This window comes from Eriocheir sinensis, chromosome 28, assembly GCF_024679095.1.
Source record: "Eriocheir sinensis breed Jianghai 21 chromosome 28, ASM2467909v1, whole genome shotgun sequence".
Classification (NCBI taxonomy): Eukaryota; Metazoa; Arthropoda; class Malacostraca; order Decapoda; family Varunidae; genus Eriocheir; species Eriocheir sinensis.
Genome location: NC_066536.1, coordinates 19112879 through 19136951, shown reverse-complemented (window position 1 = coordinate 19136951; position 24073 = coordinate 19112879). Strand labels below are relative to the sequence as shown.

Sequence of the window (24073 nt, the reverse complement as noted above, 5' to 3'; positions counted from 1 at the left end):
CCTCTGGTAGGCTCAGTAACTACCTGCTTAAGGAAATTATCTTGTATAACTTCAAGAAAGTCCTCGGCTTCCAGGTCACCCACTAGATCTTCCCAGTCTATATTCCTATAATTAAAGTCCCCATTACGCAGACATTTCTACTCATACTCGCCCTGCCAATCTCCTGTAGTAATATACCGTGTCCTGCCTGTTAAGGTTGGGTGGCCTGTATATAACTCCTAGAGTTAGTTTTCTTTCCTTTGTAAACGTCCACCCAAACTGATTCTGAATCCATGTTAGTTTTGACTGAGTTGTTAACTAAACATTTAAGTGAGTCTTTAACATATAGCGCAACTCCACCTCCCTTTCTGCCCCTTCTGTCTTTGTGAAACATCTGATAACCCGTTATTTCAAATTCTGACCTAAAATTTCTATTAGCAAAGTCTATCCATGTCTCAGTGATCGCTATTATGTCAAAATTTTCTGAACAAGCTTCACCCCTTAGTAAGTCTATCTTGTTTCTGAGGCTCCTGCTGTTAGTATAGAAGATTCTTAGCCCGTCCTCTGTTACTCCTCTAGAATTACTTCTAAGTTGCCTGGTTATATTATGAGCTAGATGTCCCCTCCCATTACTCCTCCCATTGCTCCCATTCCCATTGGAATGAAAGCTGCCTTGTATAGGCAAAACCAGCCTCCTGCAGACTCCTTACGTTCTCATATGTTCTTATATGGATCAATTACGTAGGCTAATCATGAAAAAAGAAATAATTATCTTTGATATGGATCAATTTCCTAGGCTAGGCATGAGAGGCATTTTCTTTGATATGGATCAATAGGCGCACCTAACAATACCATAGCCGATCCAGGATTCAGGACGTTTCCTAAGTAAAACAAGGTAATGTTATACTTGTATTTCGTAAAGAATCCTTATAACCAAAAACTAACTAAAATTATGAGTATTCTTTTTCTTGAACACAACATTCAATAAACAACAGAACAATAATATGAAAATATGTATAGCCACCGTTGCCAGATTGTCGTACTCAGAGCATAGTATTTAACGGTTTCCGACGCCCAACTATTGCCAAGAAACATCAGGATCTTACTCTTTTAACGATAACTATAAATTAGTTTCATTTTTGGAGGCCAGAAGACAGTTTTGGAGCAGGAAGTCGGGAAATATAATCGGTTGAGTATGACAATCTGGCAATAATCTGTGGCCGAGGCAGCAGCAGCCTGCCATATCGCGGGTATCAGATACCTAAAATAGTATACTTTTACTGCACAAAGCAGGTGATGTCACTTGTTGTGACTTCGTGAGCTTTCATATTTATCTATTTGTGTATATTTCATGGTGGCAAAACTTAAATTACTAGTTTCATTTTTACTAGTGACACGAATTTGTGACTGTTTATCACAATAGGATTTCACTCTAATAAGTGAATCAGACCCCACAGAAATATTACCAGTGTGTGTATGAATGAATACAAAGATAGGCACATACTTTGGTTTAGCTCTAGGATGTCTCGTGGATCATTAATAAATAAAAACAAAATATCCGGCTAACCTACTCTTTAGCCATTACCTTTAATAGCGCCCAAAAAAACAGTCCCTCTGCCAAGTTTGTACCCCACATTTGGTAATGTTAGGTGCGCCTATTATGAAGGCTAAGTATGAGAAGCGACGCTGTTTTATTTCCAATGAATGAGAATAAAGTAACCTAATAAAGAAAAAGTCTCACAGGGAAGCCCTGTGGCAGTTCAGAATACCTTATGCAAGCTCGTTTATATATATATATATATATATATATATATATATATATATATATATATATATATATATATATATATATATATATATATATATATATATATATATATATATATATATATATATATATATATATATATATATATATATATATATATATATATATATATATATATATATATATATATATATATATATATATATATATATATATATATATATATATATATATATATATATATATATATATATATATATATATATATATATATATATATATATATATATATATATATATATACGCAATTTGGTTTACGCGTTTTTTAAATATCGCGGGGTCCAAAATCCAAATAAATGTTTAATTTACACGTTTTTTCACTTATACGCGATATTTTATGGAGTGGCCACCAGATGCCTCACGCAACTGGACTCACACGGCGTCGCGGCCACACAGCTGAGCTCAGTTCTTCCCGCGCGCCACTTGAACAACAATACAGTACCCACGCTGCCACGCTACTCAACAATAGGGGTGGGCAAGTACCAGCTATATGGTACAGTACCAGTACCAGACTGCTCGGTACCGGTACCAATACTAGCCAGTCGCTCATGGTGTCCCTCATTTCTTCCTCACACAAGTGAGGCTGAGACTGAGTGCCTGAGTGGATATCTCGGTGATATGGATATTCTCTCTCTCTCTCTCTCTCTCTCTCTCTCTCTCTCTCTCTCTCTCTCTCTCTCTCTCTCTCTCTCTCTCTCTCTCTCTCTCTCTCTCTCTCTCTCTCTCTCTCTCTCTCTCTCTCTCTCTCTCTCCACTGAATGAAGTGAATAAGCATATTACTCCCACCATCACTCGTGGGTTATGACAGACAACTAGGCAAGACACAATTCACACGGTTCTGGTGACAAGCGGCATGCAGCTGTTTGTTGTATGGGTGTGGTTGTGTAGTTTGTAAACAATGCAAATGGCGGCCGGGCTGGTATTGCGCGAAATAACTCCTCGTACAAGACTCATGATGTACAGTTTCTGATATCAAATTTACCCCATTATTCTCACTAATATTAATAATTAATAATGAACACATGGATATTTTTTTCCAATATGTTTTTTTATGTAGCTTGTACTGCTCCTTAGTCATACAATCTTAAGCAACCCGTGACATCAAGATCAAGATCATACAAATGGCGTCCAACGGAAAAACGGGATAACAGCAAGGCATGGGCGATCCTCCACCGATTTCATTTTTGTATAGTAGTTATTAGATCGCCTTGTATTCTATGGTAACGTATTATAAGACAGCCATGGACTATGAAAGATCATTAACAATAATAAAGGTAAGTTTGCCGTTGTTATTGGATAAGACGAAAGACAGACCCTTAAAAACACCCCAAAGAAGAAAAAAAATCATTAAAAATTTGTACATTCGGCGTATAACGCGCAGGGCTAAACTTTCAGGCATTTTTTCTGTGAAAAAGGTGTGCGCTATACGCCGAAAAATACGGTATTTATTTTTCGACAGAAACCTACCTCTTGTTTGATTTACATTGTTTTTGATTTACGCGACCTCTTCAAGGACGCAATACTCACAGAATCGAGAGTTACCTGTATATATATTGTGTGTGTGTGTGTGCACACACACCTACACAAATACATACGCACGCGTTTGCATGACATGAATTACTGCACCGTCTCCTTGTGTTGCCGGCGTTGACAACGCTGCTGTCTCTCCCGTCTCCATGGCAGAGTCCCCCCCACCCATCCCTCCCACGCGGACAGAGGAGCTTCCATTCGTGCAAAAATACAACTTTGGAAAGCAATTATACGGAAACAAAGAGACCTACTACAACTTTATTTTGCAAGTAGATGCAGTGTCATCCTCCTAAGACACTGGAATGCTTTCATTATTGATACTGTAATCACAACCATTTTTTAACAATGCCACATCATAAGGATAGCTTGCCACACCGCAGTAGCAGTTTACGGGTTAAGGGTCTTTTTTTTTCATCTTGTCCAATAACAACTACAAACTTACCTTTATTATTGTTTATGATCCTTCGTTGTCCATAGCTGTCTTATAATATGTTACCATAGAATACAGGGCAATCAAATAACTACCATCAAAAAATGAAATCGGTGGAGGATCACCCATGCCTTGTTGTTATCCCGCTTCTCCATCGGGCGCCAACACAACCTGGCCGCCATTTGCTGATTTGTATGCTAAATCGTGGCAGTGGCAGCGAAGTCCATGCTGATGGTGCAATCGTCACCGCAACAGTTGATCAGTTTTAAATCTTCCGTTCACAATACATGTTCCAATACTATTCCAACCTCCATTATAACTTTATTCTGATTGGTCCACGTCATAGAGTGGGCTGTCCTCGCTCCCTCCATCACCTCCTATACATCCACACCCATACCACTTCCTATAAATCCACACCCATACAGGAAACCGAGCAAACAGCTGCATGCCGCGTGTCACCAGAACGGGCTAAATTGCGTCTTGCCTAGTTGTCTGTCACAACCTACAAGTGCTAGTGAGAATAATAGGGTAAATATGAAATCAGAAACTGTACATCATGAGTCTTGTACAAGGAGGTATTTCTCACAACACTAGCCCGACCGCCATTTGCATTGTTTGAAAACCACACAACCACACCCATACAACAAACAGCTGCATGCCACGTGTCACTAGAACCGTGTGAATTGCGTCTTGCCTAGTTGTCTGTCATAACCTATGAGTGATGGTGGGAATAATATGCTAATTATGATATCAAAAGCTGTAAAACATCAGTATGTACGAGGATGTATTTCTCGCAACACCAGCCCAACCACCATTTTCATTGCTTTACTCAAGGACACTTGTCAATTCAAGCAGTACAGGTTACACCAAAAGTATATAAATTTCGGGAAACTGTACATCGTCGGTGTTCTTTAACCGTACATATTTCTGAGCATTTTATTTATTTATTTATTTTTTTTCAAAATTGTTCTTAAAGTTTGGGGTGCGCGTTATACGCCACAAAATATGGTAATTCCAAACATGGCCTCAATGCATTGAACACATGCAATGTATTTTGGGAAATTGCTAGAGGGGAGAACGAGGTCGTGGATGATGGGCAGTGGAGATAAGACACAAACCCAGTGAGCCATGCCTGGGGTAACCCTCCAGTGGGTTCTCTGTGTGGATGCCAGGAAGATCCTGAGCCTTTCGGAGGATCAGCGACTACCCAGATGAGCTCAGGCGGCTGAGAGTGGACAAAGTGGGGCTCTCTGAGATGTGGAAACCTGGCAATCAAGAGATCAGTAGTGGGAGCTATACCTAGGCCAGAGTGATGGTACTGGTCTTAGAGGAGTAGCTATACTGTAGCCATTTCTAGTTGACTGTAGTCCTCTATTGTTGGAGATACTCTGGTTGATTAGCAAATGATGTTGGTGAGCTTGAAACACAATTTGGGCTTCATATCTTATGTCCCTACCGAGATGTGTGAACTAGGAGAGAGGGCAATGTTCTATGCCAAGACCAACTCTATAGTCAACCAGTGCCCCTCATGTGACACATTCATTGACCTGGGTGGCTTCAATGTATCTACTAATGGAGAAAGAGCTGGCTATGACTTGTGTTGCTTTCCATGGCACTGGTACCAGAAATGGAAACTTCTTTCCTTCTTAATTTTGCAATCTCAAGAAGGTTGAGGATTGCTGGTTCTTGGTTCCAGAGACGGGAGTCTTACACCTGGACTTGGCACAGCAAAGCTGGCGGGGTGGCAAAGGAGATCAATCACATCCTTGTTAGTCCTCGATGGAGAATCCTCCAGAACTGTAGGATTTTTCAAAGTGCTGAGTTCTTTGAGATCAACCACAGGCTTGTTGTTGCAAAACTGAGGATATATTCACATCAGGTCCAAGAAATTCTCGAGATGCAACCCTTTGGGGTTCCATCTTAAAAAACTAAGGAACCAGACATGTGCTCAGGAATATACAGTGACAGTCTCAAACTAGTTTGAAGTGCTTTGTATTGGAGGACCTTGGAGAGTCGAGGGTTGTCTAAATGCAAACAACCTTAGACCTGCTTTCCAAGCCCTGAAGAAGCTCCGCTCTAAATCCATATCTCAAGCGAGTACTATTCGAAAGGCTGATGGGAAGATAGTATCAGATGCGGATGGATACAGAGACCATTGGGCCGAGCACTTTGGGCAACACAGCAGAGTCCCTAAGCAGACAGATCCCTCTGGTTGGGTTGCAGATGCCCAATGCTGATCCACCATTAGACAAAGCTCCAACCTCTCTTACAGAGGTGAGAGTGGCTGTGAGGAAGTTGAAGGGTGGAAATGCAGCTGAGGTCTGTAATATCAGTGCAGAGAGGCTGAAAGCTGGGGGTGAAGCCATGATCCTTGGGTTGCATGTGGCGGTTTGCTGTGTGACAGTCCAACGCCATTCTTCTTGATTTGAAAAGGGGGGTGGTAGTCCCTATTTGGAAAGGGAAAGGCGACCAACAGGACTGCAACAATTTCCATGGTATTACACTACTCATGGGATACTGGTGAAATGACTTTGTGTCTAGCCAGGAACTACTCCATGAAACTGTGTAGAGGCCTGTAACCAGCTAAGTCTATGAATATGAACTCCATCTTAATGGGTATGTGGCACGCCTCCTAGACGTCGATCCTACTCATAGGGTTGTTTCTGTACATTACAACCCTGAGTGGAGAAGACCAAGAGGATGCCCACATAACTATTGGGTGGGGCAAGTTGATCAATTCAGCCAGGAGGGACTTGAGATGGACAGGGTATCTGCATGGGAGCTTGCTTGGGGGGGTCAAGAGAGGAGACGGCGAGTGACTGAAGGCTGAAGCCCCTGGACTCATGCTCCCCACTGGTTAGTTAGTTAGTTAGGTAATTATAGAAAAGGAATTTACAGAGATAAGGAATTACACAAATGTCTGATAATAACTACTTAGCCAAACAGACTCTAACCATTCAATCTCATAAATGGCTGTTGAAAAGATAGAGAAGGAATTGTCACAAATAATTCCTGTGCTGCACGCCTTATCATAGGTCATTCAAGCACAAGTAAATGTTCACTTGCTGACATGCTGTTCCTTTAGGCTACACCAGCACACACTCTCAACATGTTTTGGAGTGTGAAGGAAAAAGAATGCAAACAAATATATTTTTCTTTATCACCATGATATGTGATTACGATTATCACTTAAAGCATTGAAGAAGTGCCACTTTGTGCGGTCACAGTAACAGAATAAAGGAATAAAGCTGTTGCCATTGAGTAAGAATTGTTTATAGAATCCCTGAAATCCATGTTAAACAGTATCTGGGAAGTGGCTGAGTATGGGTATATTGTCATGGAGAATGCAGGGTTGTGTCCTGCCTGCTACTACAACCTAGCAATTTTCATTCATCACTGAGTGGTCTAAGACTACCTACATGCTGTCCGGAAGACCACCTATCAATCCAGACTCTAGAGCAGTGGTTCCCAACCTTTTTTTCAGGCGACCCCAATCATGCACCTCTAGACATGACTGCGACCCCACTAGTTTAGTTGTATATGTGTTATTATAATATAATAACACCATATTTGATATTTCGAGGTCTTGGCGATGCGACCCCAGGGTTGGGAAAGGGGGCTTTAAAGTGTCAAGATATGCTCTCTCTCTCTCTCTCTCTCTCTCTCTCTCTCTCTCTCTCTCTCTCTCTCTCTCTCTCTCTCTCTCTCTCTCTCTCTCTCTCTCTCTCTCTCTCTCTCTCTCTCTCTCTCTCTCTCTCTCTCTCTCTCTCTCTCTCTCTCTCTCTCTCTCTCTCTCTCTCTCTCTCTCTCTCTCTCTCTCTCTCTCTCTCTCTCTCTCTCTCTCTCTCTCTCTCTCTCTCTCTCTCTCTCTCTCTCTCTCTCTCTCTCTCTCTCTCTCTCTCTCTCTCTCTCTCTCTCTCTCTCTCTCTCTCTCTCTCTCTCTCTCTCTCTCTCTCTCTCTCTCTCTCTCTCTCTCTCTCTCTCTCTCTCTCTCTCTCTCTCTCTCTCTCTCTCTCTCTCTCTCTCTCTCTCTCTCTCTCTCTCTCTCTCTCTCTCTCTCTCTCTCTCTCTCTCTCTCTCTCTCTCTCTCTCTCTCTCTCTCTCTCTCTCTCTCTCTCTCTCTCTCTCTCTCTCTCTCTCTCTCTCTCTCTCTCTCTCTCTCTCTCTCTCTCTCTCTCTCTCTCTCTCTCTCTCTCTCTCTCTCTCTCTCTCTCTCTCTCTCTCTCTCTCTCTCTCTCTCTCTCTCTCTCTCTCTCTCTCTCTCTCAAAAAAAATAATAATAATAATAATAAAAGAGAGGATCAAAGATGAGCCACAAAATGCTGCCGCTATCAATAATTGCTTGCCATAAGTGGATGGGACCAACCATCCACCAAGAAAGCCTACCAGCACCATTGATGAATAGTAAAGAAAAAAAAATATATATATTCACATCTTTCACTGGTAAATGCTGGACAGCCTTCCTTGTGCTGTGTTTCCTCCTGCCTATGACAAACTTTCAAAATGGGAACATCAAAACACCTTGCAAACTTAACTTGATTAGCATCTTTCACCTTCATTGTCTCCTTTTTAATTCAAGCAGCAGTGTGTTGCAGGCCTTTTTTATAATTTAGTTTTGTCTTTGGCCTGTCTCTTTTGTGGTAAAAATAATAAGTAATAAGTTGTGCTCACCCAGAGACATCTGTGTCAAACTCCTGGAATACCTCCGTGGGCGTCCTGATCCTCCATTCACTCATGAGGAAAAAGTAATAAGAAAAGGCATACTGCATGTCATTGGCTTGGCGGATCTTGTGGAATGATGTCAGCTCAAACTCATCTTTGAATCTGGAAGGGAAAAGAAAAAGATTATTAACATTAACTTCGTGTGTGCTCATTGTGTAAATTGTATATGTACTTAAGGGGCATTGTAAAATGTTGCATATCAATGTAAAACTGTTTGGCTAGAAAAGTTTTCTGGGCCCTTATTTATTACCACCGCCAACGAAGCTGGAGGTTATATTTTTGGTCCAGTCAGTATGTATGTTTGTTTGTTTGTTTGTTTGTTAACAGTCTCCTGTTCACAATTTTGCGGATATCTCAACCAATTTTTCAGGGAAGCTTTGTGTCCATCCAAAATAGAACCCATTAAATTTTTGATGCCAAAGGTCAAAGGTCAAGGTCACACAAAACGTCAGATTGGCCATAACTTCAGTTCTCGTCATCATAGGGACTTCAGACTTGGTTCATATTTTAGCTCATGAAAAGATGCACCTTGCATGGCCTTGACCTTGACCTCGAAAAGTTCACCCAAGGTCAAAGTTTCCAAAAAAATAGAATTTCATCAAATTTCAAAACAAATGCTTCCATATGATGCATATCCATCCAGAATAGGATCCATTAAATTTTTTGTCAAAGGTCAAGGTCACACAAAACGTCAGATTGGCCATAACTTCGGTTCTCGTCATCGTAGAGACTTCAGACTTGGTTCATATTTTAGCTCATGGAAAACTTGCAGGCACTTTTTTTCCTTGACCCCTTGACTTGACCTTGGAAAAAAAAGCCGAAGGTCAAAGTTTCCAAAAAGTACCATAAATTTCATCAAATTCAAAATGCTTATATATGATGATATACTACTATCAATTGTCACGGGCCCACCAAACTCCTAGCCAAGGAATATTCAGCACACTCTCCCCTCATCCCAAGAGACCAATGACTGACCACTGTCATCCCTTTATAGCCCTTCTCCTCCTCCCTCCTCCTCCTCTCTCTGTTTGAAAGACATCTTCCTTATTAAAACTCGAGAGCTGACGAGTAGTAGCAGCAGTGAATACCATCATTATCATCATTTCTTTATTTTTATCACCATCATAATAACTGTTTGGCAAAGTATTAAGCATTTATTTTCCACATCAATGAAATAAACATCAAATGCTGACAACTTATATATTTATTCTTAACCTTCTTTTCCATTTCCTTTTCCCTTTCCTCCTTTGCTTCTTTCTTTGCCTTTTTTTATTTCCCTTCCTCTAATTTTCCTTGACGTTTTCCTCTTGTCAGTCTACTTGTCACTCTCCATCTTCTCTCCTACCTCCTCCTTTTCTAACTTCTCCTCCTCCTCCTCCTACTTAACGGGAATAATAGTCTCCACTGACTGCCCACCACCTGGCACCCAGAAAGGGGGAGAGAGAGAGAGAGAGAGAGAGAGAGAGAGAGAGAGAGAGAGAGAGAGAGAGAGAGAGAGAGAGAGAGAGAGAGAGAGAGAGAGAGAGAGAGAGAGAGCCCTGAAAACTTTAATAGCAAGGAAAATTGCATTTTTCAGGAGTGATAAATGAAAATTTGCTAGTTTCTTTCCTGTGTAATTGAAGAGCTATTGCAACTAGGGGCCTGAACTATTACATGGAAATATATGATGAAAGAGAAGCCAAAGTTTCATTTATTTATTGACATTACTCGTTTAGAATCCCTTATACAAAATTCCTGGGACCGAAAGTGTTGCGTATTTCAGATTTTTTCAGTATGAATACCACGACACTTGACAATGTTGTATTCCAAAAGTGTCAAGTGTCATAGTATTTATACAAAATCTTTGTTATTATCCTAAAAACAAAACAATCTTATCACTATATGACCTTACTGGATTATCCAATTATTTCATTAAATTCATTTAAAGGTAGCTGACATATGAGAGGAAGCAAGAGGTGTTGAGAGTGTGTGGCAAGGTGCGGGGCAGGGCTGACCCCGCAGCCACCACTATCCCACCCGCCAGTTTCTTGTGGAAATACTATACACTACCTGAGGAGGCATAATACAATCATTCCTGCCAAAAGAAAATGGTGGACGCTGCCTCGTCCCCGCCAACACATCATCTGTTTGTTTACCATTATCAGCTGAGGAGCAGCTGCTGCTACTTGTTGTAATGATAACTCTTTTTACAGATTTCACATTTTTAATTGCCTGATTTTTTTAGAAAGAAGCATTCATTCGTAGATAATTTACATTCTTTATGTTAACCCCTTCAATATGTTGACGCCGACGTCACCAGCGGCGTCAACGTATGGAAAGGGTTAATCCTCTTCTAAACCTCTTAATCCTCTTCTAAACCTCTTAAGAAGAAATGGAGGAGGATTAAGAGGTTTAGAAAAGGATTAAAAGGTTTAGAAGAGGATTAAGAGGTTTAAAAGAGGATTAAGAGGTTTAAAAGAGGATTAAGAGGTTTAGAAGAGGATTAATCCTCTTTCATTTCCTCTTAACCCTTTCTATGCTGTAACGCCGACGTCTGTGTCACGTATGGAAAGGGTTAAAGCCCCTTGAGGTGATAAAAAAAACAGTGAGCACTTAATAACTGCTGCTGACAAAGCATCCTTTGTTTGACATGTAGTGCAAATCTTCATATAATTTGTCAATAACCTCTAAAATGTGATATTTTTTTATGTGCCATATAGTGTGCGGTAAAAGTCTGAGGCAGGTACTGATAGTTGCGATTGCCGGACTGAGTATGGTAAATGTCAGGGAATGATGTGTTTTGAACATGATGAGGTCCCTCCCCTCCTCAGAATACAGAATATCTGCATATCCGGAAGGTCTGTGACTCCCTACATTCTGGATTGAGGAACTGTTACTCTAATAAGGAAGCTAAGTCTGGCTGAGAGGATACTGGAGAGACTAAAGCCACCAACAAAACTTCCTTGTGTTGACCACTGATATAAAGATCATGGAACTGTGCTACAGAAGGATTTAACAAACTTACTTCTCCTGCAGTCTCTCCATGATGCCCCTACTGATGAAGTGAGGCATGTGGGCTGGTACCCTTCGGGCCTGGTAGCCATACTCTGAGTTGAAGAGGCGATTCACATGCAGCAGAGACTCAGCAAACATGTCCAGGAGATGGCGCTTGGCAGCTACAGGCAAAGTGTGCTTTCTGACCTCCTCCTGTGGGTCCTCTGTATGGAACAACTTCTGCTTTTCCCATGGTAAGCTACCCAAGTATGTGGCCACAGATCCTTCATTATCTGATATATCATCTTTTCTGATGTTACTGGTTGTGTATGTTTTCCTGCCTTTAAATCTTTGTTTATCAAGGAATGTTTTAACTAGATTTTTTTTACCATTCCTTCTTTGAAAGTCTTTTGCCCACAAAAGTGTCCTGGAGCCTAGTTGTTCATTGGAATTCTGTGGCTTTGAGGTACCCTTTGCACTGTAATCTGGTTTTCTTAGGTTATTCTGATCATGTGGTGAAGAGTTATTCTTATTTTGCTTTATATCTGAAGGCCACTCACTTTTCCTGTGATACACAAGTTGATGATCTGCAGCTGAATGTAAGAACTCTGCAATTAGCTTTGATTTTTTCCTCTTCAGTCCATCAAGAATCATATCTCCCTCTCTGTATAATGCCTCTAGTTGATTGATTTTTGACACAACAGATGCTGGAAGCATTGAAGCATTAACATTAACATAAGCCAACTCTAAATGAAGAGGGTTATCTTGTTGAATGTCTTTTGCTCCAACTTTCGGTTCAACTTGCTTGAAGGTGAAATTTTTTAACGCAACAAGAGGCAACACGTCTTTTTGGTCAGTAGATTTGTTGACCTCCACATGATGCGTGTTGAATTTCAGAATGAATGAAACCTGTAAGAAAATAACATATGATAATTATTCTATTTCAAACTTCCTAAAATTATTTAAAATGTTTAGTACCTAAGCTGAGCTAAACCACATGTAATACATTCAACTCTTGACTTTACAAATTGTGGATTTGACTCTCCATTCACTATTAGACAGGTGGACTGGAACACTCAAAAAGTTCACCTCTTGAAAAAATGTGTTTGCTAGGCGGCATCAAGCTTGTAGCACTAGCCACTGTTTACCTACCAACCCAACTGAATGATCCAGCTGTGTTTGTGCTTATTTCTTGCTTATTTCACTACTGTGTCCATCAAAATGCATGTAAATATGAGCAATACATATTTAAGAAAGATTAACTGTAACAAGTTATTCAAAGACATGCATAACATATCAACAAAGGACATAATGAAGCATTCGTTATTTTCTTTTTCGACTCTCCAGGTGCTTAAGCTTATCATACTATTGCAAATTATTCATTAATGAATGTTTCTTTCAATAAAATTCAGGTAATGAAAACAAAATGAGAAATAAAAACTTGCTCATAACTGCAAGCATGCTAGATGAAGCTGATGCAGGATGAAACGTTCGCCACATCATTTTTTTAATATTCCAGTTGTTTCAGCATATCATACTATGTACACTCTCTCCTTCCTATCATCATGTAAACTCTTCTCTGTTAATTACCTTAACTTCTAAGTTGGAGCTGAAAAATAATACCCAATCTCTTACCTTAGTAGATTTTTGGGGCTCCTCCTGCTCCTCTTCTTGCTTAGAGATGCTAAGTTGTATGTGTATAGTGGATGTGATGTTGGACCTCATGAGAATAAAGAGTGCTTTTTGGGCAGTATTGACATTGAGCGTTCGAAGGCCAGAGTGCTCTGTGTGCCAACCTTGTAAGCCATTCCCTGAACTTAGCAGTGACGAGATGTTCATCCAAGCTGCACCAACACCTGCAAAGGATCAAAGATATTTTGTTTTACAGCACAAAAGACAGTTCAAGGGGAAACAAATGTGCAATATGCTGCTCCATAAATAAAAAGGAGAAATAGGGAAGAGTCCAAACTACACTAATCAAACTTAGTTCAATGTGTGTTAACCCTTTCATTGCTAAACGCTTGCAGCAGGCGTTAGGCGTATTTGCTGGTGGCGCTAAACGCCCGCTGCGACCTCCACCCGCACTCAAATCTCCCGTGTATGAGAGTGTTCCAACACTAATTCTCACAACACAGGATTGCCAATTGAGTGGATTCTTCACTAAATTTGGTGGAAAATCATATCAGCCCAGCACGGCAAATCTATGGACGAGTAACTGGTGGATGTTCTTGCCCAATATAGCGGCATTTTTGCATAGCTTCACCTATCACCTGACTGATTCTTTGACCAAATAGTTGTAAATATTGCAGTTGGCAATGCTCCCTTGCCAGAATCTGAAGAAAAGATGTCCACAGTTCCCTCAATATAGCTGATCATCCCGCACGCACCGACATAAGTGTTAACATTCAACACTCCCTGAACGTGCATGTACGTTCACAAGAGAGGCATACATAACCGACTCCTATAGATCTGGACCTCCTCTTTCCAATGGTGTTTTTGGTTTTTAGCTGTGATGAATAGTTTTTGAGATGCAGAGGTTAAAAGAGATCCCCCATTAGGCTGCCCGACTGCGCCTGAGGGGATAGTCGCGTCCACACCGCACGCAAGGAAAGGGTTAATGTATCTCCCTTGATCACACTGGTAAACTCTTTTGACAGGTAGGGATGACTATGAGTAAAAAGTCATGAGGTCAATGGAGCAGGAGGCATGCAGTTGGTGTAGCTTGTGTTAAGTTCACACAGCTGGTCAAACATAAATAACCCCTTGAAGTGGAGAACAGCCAAAATTAATTAAGTGTATCAAGACACCTCTCCACCTGAAACTGACCTCTCTTTTAGCCACTCTTTACTTTTGTCTGTTGTGGGAGCAGTAAGTACCAGGCTTTTTTTTTGTACACTCTTTTTGTTGCCCTTGAGCCGTCTCCTTTGTTGTAAATAAAAATAAAAAATATAAATAAATAAAAAAAAATCAATGACTCACCTCTGGGAAGTATGTAGGTTGCATTGAGGGTTGTTGGGACTGGAAGTTGATGTAACAGATACATCTTGTCCAGGCCACAGTCTCCACCATCAAAACCACACATTAGGGTGTTACAGGACTGCAAGAGAAACAAAATCAATAAGTTTCTGTAGTGGCAGCATTGTTCCCCAAGAGGTTTAACTGAGGATGCATTGCAATGTGTGACTTTCTAAGCTGATATTCCAATTTGATTTTGACAATATCAAGACACCTCAAATGAAATCTGAACATGTTTTTCGCTTCATCAAATGTCTCCTTTTACAGAGAGCAGTATTTTGCTTTTCACCCTTGGCCAGTCACTTACACCAAATAAAAAAATAAACAAAGACTCACGCTGTCACAGTAGCGGTCAGCCAGCCACATGTCCAGACAGGAAGGGGCACAAAGTCAACTGCCCATCCAATCCCATGTTGACTTCTCCATCCAAGAGGTCGCCTTCCCCTGACTCTCCCCCAGAGCAGTCCCCACCGTCCCATTCACAGGCGGAGGTGTTACAAGATTCATCACAGTACCCGTCCCCAAGCCAGGAGCCAGGACAGCCTGATGAGCACTCTGGCAGGGACCAGGAGAGGTACACCTGTGGGCAGTGATAATATTAAGCAAATCTATAAATACCTACATGGAACTCCCTCAAATGAACACGTATCAGACACACTAGAAGACCATAATAAGCTAAATGCCCTTCCTTCTGTCCTCTCTACTTCCCAGCCACCATCATCCATTGTCATCTTCACTACCCGAGCTGGTAGCTGGTTATTTAGCAACGGTTAGGTGTTTAAGCTACGGCCAGTGTACCATGTCTACTATAGAGTTGTAATAGTCTGAAGAGATGAGTGAGCCCTTTAAGGTGAATAGGAGTGATGAGTCATAATTATTAATTAGGACTGTTACTTAACTTCAGTAAGCTCGCTACCATGACCAACAGAATGATGAATTGTAAATAATATTGTTACATAACTTCAATAAGCTCGCTACCATTACCAACAGTATAATGAGTTGTCCTAATATTGTTACTTAACTTCCATAAGCTCGCTATTATTGTATACCAACATAATGTGAATAAACTTCATAATTTAACCTTGTGTTGAGTCACCTTAACCACTATGAAGTTCACTTGATGGTAATATATTAAAAACATAGGATCGAAGCTGAAGGCAACACACTAGTGGCATAAGCGGTGGGATGACTCATCATTATTTGCCAAGTGCTCACTCATCACAGACCATGTGGAACATAGCGTTGGTAGGACATAACCAAATTCCCACGCAGTTTGACCATCCTGGAGCGGATGTAAGGATTTTCCGTGCCCCCGGACGCAAAGCTCGCTCGTTCTTTGACAACCCACGCAAGATGGCGCCACTATAAACACTCGCCTGCGCCAGAACGGGCTGGGCCGACCATCAGGCCCCACCTGGAAGAAGCCTTGGGCCGACCATCAGGCCCCACCAGGAAGATGCCTACCGGCACAACAGGCAACAACGTAAAAAAAAAAATAAATAAATAAATAAAAAAAAAATAATAATGAAGTGCTCGAATGGGAACATGATTTGACCATTTTGTGGATCGGAAGCAATGATATCACTAGTAGTACTGATCCAGCCAGTGTTTTCAACCACATTAACGAGATTTGTCACGCTATTGAGGAAAACTGCCAGACTGTAGTGTATGTGTGTCAAATTGTACCTAGACTCCAACCCAGACCAGTATAAGAGAATTCAGTGCGGGATTAATAACCGAATAAAGAAAGACCTTAAAAACATTCATATCAACAACAAGCAATGTGTGGATGAACTATCGGAGGACGGAGTCCATTGGAGCGAAGCCAATCGAATGAGGATCGAAGAGAAATTCAGAAAGGTTCTCCAGGGATTCATGGGAGAGGATGACTCCGATGAGTGAGGTGTAGGTATGGTATGGTAACAGGATACTGGACCATACACCCGTACCGACGGTAAAACGAGGATCGAGCCTCAACCTGGGACCCCTGAACTACATCTCACCCATCTTGAGAAGTCACATTGTCAAAAATGGCTGAGAAGCCACTACAGGTAACTCTCGATATACGCGTTTTTGAAATAACGCAGAGTCCAAAATCCAAATAAATATTTAATTTACACGATTTTTTCACTTATACGCTACTCAACAATAGGGGTGCGCAGGTACCGGTACCAGTACCGGTACTAACGGTACCACCTAGATGGTATGGTACCGGTACCAGACTGTTCGGTACCGGTACCAATACTAGCCAGTCGCTCATGGTGTCCCTCATTTCTTCTTCACACGAGGGAGGCTGAGATTGAGTGCCTGAGTGGATATCTCGGCGATATGGATATTCTCTCTCTCTCTCTCTCTCTCTCTCTCTCTCTCTCTCTCTCTCTCTCTCTCTCTCTCTCTTTTGAATGAATATTTATTTTTCGATAGAAACCTACCTTTTGTTTGATTTACATTGTTTTTGATTTACGCGACCTCTTCAAGGACACAATACTCGTGTAAATCGAGAGTTACCTGTACCCCATGGCCAATAGGTGGTTTGCAAGGGATATAGATGCCTTAGAGCAGGAAGTAAGTTGCCTCAAAGATGAGTTAACCCGGCAGAATGAAGTTATTCAAAGACTCGGTACACAGTTACAAACTCCCCCACAGCCAGTCACAGGGAATACCAAACCACGAGACATGCCTATTCTGGAGCTGAACCAATTATAAGGGCTCAATGCAACCACACAGCTCCAAATATTTTTCAAGTTAGTCGAACAAGTTAGCGACGACGATCAAAGAAGGGTGCACGTAGCAAAAGGGCGAGTAAGCTCTGAACTAGCAGCTCTCATGCATAACCATCAGGCCCAGCATCAATGTAACACCTGGGAAGACCTTAACCCCCTAACCCCGGGCATAATTTTCAGCAGTCTTGTTCTGTACCCTGGAATATTTGGGCAAAAGTTGCCCTTGGGAAAATATTCACCAAAAACAAACTACTTAACCTAGCTCAATAAACCAAACAGCATTCGAAAGTACAGTCCTTGGACTCCAAGATGGCGGTCTTGTTTGACCGGTACACAGAAAATGAAGACTGAAGGGGGGGGGGGCAAAAAAGGGTAGTTTGCCCCCAATTTATTGGCACTTCCCAGCACGCCAGGACGTACCACACACTCACAAAGCTGTTTATATAATACTGGGCTCATATATACACAGTATCACTTTGTTTACACAAGGAATTTTGGTTGTTTGCACAAACGAGTGGGGCAAGTATGCAGGAAACACGCGTTTTTTTTCTGCGAAATGGTACTAGCACGGAACAGAGTTTGTTTGCAGAGTAGGCTGGCTTGAAAAAAGAAAACTAAAAGCTGTTTATAGGTTGTTTACATCTAAATTTAGTGAAATATTGTACATTTTTTATGAAAAAAAATATCATTCCATTGTTTGTGATTAAGTGTATTGTAGTAATATATGAGGTACAATGGCAAACAAATATCATTGTTTACACCATAAACAGCGAATTGTTTACGCGATACATATGAAATGAAGAGGTAAAAATGACGTTGTTTGGCTATCCTTACCCATTGAAGAAATGCACAAATGGTGATTGTTTACACCTGTGATAATTCTTTACACCCCAAAAAACATCAAATTTTGAAAAAAAAAATCATTTTTTTCATGATATACGAGTGTGTGGTATCATTATCAACCAAGAAAACCCCAAATAAACGATTTCTAAGTGTTGTTTGCTTTTTGTTTGCATGAATTTGTGAGAAAGTTGTAATTTTTGGTGTCAAATTGAGCATACGTGACTTATGGCCCCTTTACTGAACGTATAAAATATAAAAAAACGCATTGTTTGCACTGGAATGTCATTGTTTACACCTAAAACAGAGAAATTATTGTAATTTTCGTGACAAAACTGAAAAATTACGTACATTTCCTTCCCCCGTCTGTTTATTTGCCAATGTTTACGTGCTGCATTGCATTGTTTACGTGTTTTGTGTGTTTTTTAACTACCACACCAAGCTGTTTACACATTGCCCGAGCGCGAGGACGAACTAGAGCGCAACATGGTGCACAGCACAGGAAACCACGTATGCCTGAGTGAGTAAGTGCCGGGGCAGCAGTACAAACCCGTGCGTGTGTTGGTGCCGCGCGCAAAATGGGGATGACAGGGAGTAAGGGGGAGGGCTTGGGGGGGTGGGAAGCGGGCGGGAGTGCGCAGGATGATGGATGATGAAATCATCCACTCCCAGAATGTTCAAGGAGCCACAAATATTGGCGCATTTTTTCAAAAATTGGTAGAATGACATATGTCGTCACCCGGGGTGAGGGACCTTGTAGGTAAGGGCGACATATGTCGTCATCCGGGGTTAAGTGGTTAAGAAGTTATTAAAAACAGAGTTCTCCACCAACATAAATTTTGATAGAGCTTGGCAAGAAATAGACTCCCTAAAATATAACTGGGGATCATCACCCCAGGCCTTTACTAATAATTTCATTTGCCAGTATGCCATTCTGGAAATGTGGTTTGCCCAAGAGAAACTGCCCAATCGTGACAAGGCAATCAAAAGGAAACTGTGGCATGGCTTGACTCATGAATCAAAAGCTAAATTAGAAGGATTCCTGGATGAGGACTACTCATTAAATAAATTCATTGTTCGAGTGGAACATGAGCGCCAGTGGCTCGAAGCTACCCACGCATCTTCTCTATATAGAGTTAGAGAAGAGCGAAAAACGGCCACTGAATCACCACCTGTGAACCGTCCACCCAGCCCTAACGATACGCCTAAACCAAATGCTACATCCAGCGAATCCTCAGAGGTAGAAGAACTCAAAAGGCTGATTAGGGATATAACTGAACGTGTAGGACAACTGCAAACATCAAACCGTCAGCCACGATCAAATCAGTATTGCTCATACTGTCGGTCACACACACATTTTTTGAGAGAGTGTTGGCGAAAACCGGAGCGTGGCACTTGCTTTGATTGCAAAAGGAGGGGATGCTGGCGTGGAAATAAAACTTGTCCAGGTCAATCAGCCAGCCGAACATGACTAACAGAGGGACACACCTCACCTATCATCAGTTTGGCTATCAACAGTAAAATCATGAGAGCAGTGGTAGACACGGGTAGTGGTCATACCCTTATCAAAGAATCGACTCTTGATAAACTAGGGAGTGAAATAAATAAAAGACGCAACATACCTAGTTTACGACGAGGTGTCACGGGTTCCCCTCTCCGAGTTATTGGCATGGTTTGGTTAGAAATTGGGGTAGGTAACGATCATGTACACAAACAATGGGTTCCAGTAGTCCCAAATAGTTACCTTGATGCAGAGCTACTGCTGGATACTGACATCATACGGAAGGCGGCTTTTCAATGGAACGGAAGGTTGGACGAGATAGTCTGGGGTAATGCTTTGTACGTAGTGGGTCACATCAGACGACAGAAAGGAAAGGTAGAGAGGATACAAAGCATTCCCCCGCCCCTAACCCAAGGCAACATCCCCAAAGGGGTAAATCTCATTAAGCCTCTCCATATGGAACCCTAAACATCACAATTTATCCCTATCCTGGTGAAGGAAAACCCAAATATCACCTTGCTGGTTCACCCTCAACCCAACATCAGTAAAAACAGTTTACCGTTCCTAACTAAAGTGAATGATCAAAACACCATCTACATTCCTTTCGTTAACCACACCAAAGCAGTAAAGGGATTTAAAACGGGAACATTATTAGATTCATATGAACACCTCGAGGATGAACCAAACCATGCGAATGAGACGGCCGAGGTCATCCGAAACACTCGGGAGATTCAGAATGATCTCCTCCCAACCACCAATTAAGTAAACATCCAGGATAGCAGAACAGAACGACTAGCAGAAATTATAAAACAGCAGAAATGGAACCATCTTACTCATGAACAAAAGAAGGAACTGAATTCAGCCATTCTAGACCACACCGAACTTTTCATTCTGGGCAAAAGTGAACTGGGGTCAATGGCAGGCCCCCCTGCAAAAATTAATGTTGCCGATCCGAGACAGAGTCGGGGCCCTAGATATCGTTACCCGGAACAGGCAAAAAAGGTGATAGCGGAAATGTTACAAGACATAGAGAATAGGGAGATCACTGAGAAGTCGACATCTGCATGGCTTTCACCCATAGTCTTAGTGAATAAACCTGATGGTAGTAAGAGGATGTGTCTGGACTACTGACACATTAACACGCACCTTAGTACTGATATTTATCCCTTGCCGAGACTGGAAGAGCTAGTAGAACAAGCAGCGGGCCAGCAATTTTATGCCACCCTTGACATGCGTGAGGCTTACTTTCAAATTTTATTAGATGAAAACAGCAGGGACGTTACCACCTTCAGTGACAGAATCACATTTTATAGATTCAGGCGACTGCCGTTTGCCTTAAGCTGCTCCCCTGCTATTTTTTCTCGCCATATGGCTACCCTCCTATCTCCCCTGCTTAATGAAGGCTGGATTAAAAACTATTTGGACGATTTAATCATTTGGGCACCAGATTTTTCTACCTTAACAAGCCAACTGAGAAAGGTTTTTTCCCTACTCACTGAGAATGGCATCAAACTAAACTTAAGTAAATGTGAATTTGGGAAAGAGGAAGTCACATTCCTAGGATACAAGATCTCAAAAGAGGGCAGCCGACCTAATCCTAAAAATGTAGAAGCTATCCTAGAAATGAAACCCCCAACTAAAGTAAAAGAAGTAAGGAGATTCTTAGGAATGGCTGGGTTCTATTGAAAACGTGTAAATAAGTTAGCAAAAATAGCCGCCCCTCTCACTAACTTCACTCGGGCCAAGGAAAGCTTCAATTGGAATGAACAATGTCAAACGGCTTTCGAGACACTTAAGGAATGCTTTGCTAATGCGCCAGTGCTAGCCAGAGCGCAAACTAACCAACCATTCATAATAACTACCGACGCCAGTAACACCCATGTAGGCGGAGTCACAAGTCAGATCCAACCATGCGGAGTCACAAAACCTATCGGCTACTTCTCGAAGAAATTAAATCACACTGAGTGCCAATACTCCGCCACTGACAAGGAAGCACTAGCGGTCCTGCTTACCTGTCAGCAGTTTCACCATTATTTGTGGGGTACTAGATTCACCATAGTAACCGACTATCAACCCCTTACCAGTATTTTTAAGAGGAAGACCAAATCCGCGAGAATGAACCGCTGGATCTTAGAAATGAGAGAATACAATTATGAGATACAGTATTTAAAGAGGAAGTACAACTTTGTGGCCGACCAACTTTCAAGGCCAGTGCGAATCATCCAACGTACTCCTGACCCCACATTCCTAGGTCATCCCAAATTAGTCTTTAAAGAATGTCAGAGAAGAAGTGAAATGGAAAGAATTAATTGAATATCTGGAAGGAGGTTCTGTCTCTACTAAACGTTATCATAAAACCATCTTGCAGCAATTTGAAATAAGGGATGAGATTCCATACTAAGGTAGGGAAACAATTGATGGAGGCATACATTACACCCTGGTAGTACCTCACAGCTTAAAGACCGAAGGATTACAACACGCTCATGAAATATCAGATCATTCAGGACAAAAGAAAACTATCAGGAAGGCCGAGGAGTTATTCTATTGGTGCAACTTAAAGGTAGAGGTCTGTAACTATGTTAAAAAATGTCCAACTTGCCAACGACTTACGGGTCAAGGATTGCAGCAGCCCTGGCAGGAATTACCATCAGTGGGGAAACCATTAGAGAGAGTAGGTGTCGATCTGACTGACCTGATTGTGGGAAGTCAGGGATACCGATATGTGTTCACCATCATTGATCATTATAGTCGATTTGTCAAATTCTACCCCCTTAAAACTAAGCACACACAACAAGTGGTGGAGGCTCTAGGACAGTATGTGGCTGAGTATGGGATGCCCAAGGGGATGGTCCTGGACAACGGGGGCGAGTTCACATTGAACGCCTTCCAGGACTTCTGCAAGCAGCACCTCATAAAATTATACTACACTACCCCTTACCACCCCGCTGGGAACGCCGTCACAGAGAGGATGCATCGCACACTCAAGTCAGTCCTGGCTGTACTGTGCCAGGGGCATACCTTACGATGGCCCCGACTTCTCCAGACATGCCAAGCTACTATAAATGCGGCTGTCCACACCAGTACTGGCCAGCAACCCTACTATGCCTTCTTTTCGCGACACGCTCCTCGAACGGCGGGTAGCCGATTACCTGCTGTGGACGGAGAGGAGGAGGATGTCGCAACTGCACACCGCATCATTTGGGAAACCCACGAACGAATGACCCGAAAGTACCGGAGCGTGGCGAATAGGAAGCGTAGGGACCAGAAGATGGAAAAGGACACCTTGGTGTGGGTTCGGCGAGAGACAACACAGTCAGGGGTGTGTAAAAAACTAAGTGTCCGATGGAATGGTCCATATGAGGTAGTGGAAGTGTTGCGGGGGAGTGGTGCATACGTGGTAAAGGACCCATTTATGGGCCAAATGTTACAGCGAGCGGCAGAGAAAGTTAAGACATTCCAAGGAGACGAGCAATGGTTGTTGGAGCCGCAAAACATGACTTTCCACGCTGACGCAGAATCGGAAGTTTTGCCCCTCCAAGTGCGCCGACACCTGAGGAGGTACATTGAAGAATGTTAGGAAGGATGAGTGTTTAGAAGGTTTGTAAGGCTAGTGGTAGCCCCATCGGTGCGCTAACCCACCTGGTGGAGAGAATGAGAGGAAGCACTGATGGAAGGGAAGAATGAGTGCATGAATAAGTAGTTGTGAGAAATAAGTAATGAGTTCATGTGATATGGTAACCACTTTATTTCGCAGAATGTTAACTGCAACCAACAGCCAACACGGGTCATGCCACAGTGGGTCCACTTCAAGACGTGGTAAGCGCTCGTACCCACACCTTAGGAGACCTGACCAGAATGAGAGGTTGGTATGAATGAGGGGGTGAACGTTGAGCAGCGTGAAAGGAATGGGTGACTGAGGTGTCGAATCTTGCCATAGAGAATGCCAGGGGACTTAAGGTTAAGCCCCACACTGACGGCGGACCAAGAGGTTGGTTGGGGTGGAACTATCTATCAATAATACTGATGTTATGTCTCAAAGGGATATTGTGGAGTTGTGATCTGATTGAGGTCACTGTTTAGGGTTAATGAGCTCCGTCCAGAGTCATGTTAAGTGCCAGGGGTTACTACAGTCAGGGAAGGTTATAATGCCCTATGTGGGAAGGGTGGAGTGAAATTGAATTGTAAAGGAAGGATTTAAGGGATGAAAAATTCTTTGCGGGGGGAATATATCGTGTAATGTAGGGAAAACCAGAACAATCTATCCTCTTCAGTAATTAAGGCATTAACTGTGAATTATGTGATGGTGCGGCAGGGCAGACATTCAGACAGACAGACGAACTAGTGATGGGTCAGCATCGTGTGGTTCTGACTCATCATGAAGGTGCCGATGATGGTTAGTTAGGTTTGTCTTTCACAGGGAACGACAAGGAGGAATTTTTCACCTAAGTCACGTGGAAGAGAGAAACAGCTGTCTCTGAACTCCTGAGTTAGTGGAACAGGTCAAGTATCTGTAACTACAACCACCGTTCAGT

The 24073-nt window shown here is 42.0% G+C and overlaps 1 pseudogene; it reads right to left on the bottom strand.

Annotated features, from left to right (window-relative positions):
- Positions 1-8419: 8419 nt before the first annotated feature.
- Positions 8420-24073, bottom strand: part of LOC127004714 (N-acetylglucosamine-1-phosphotransferase subunits alpha/beta-like) — a 47883-nt pseudogene continuing 32229 nt past the window's right edge.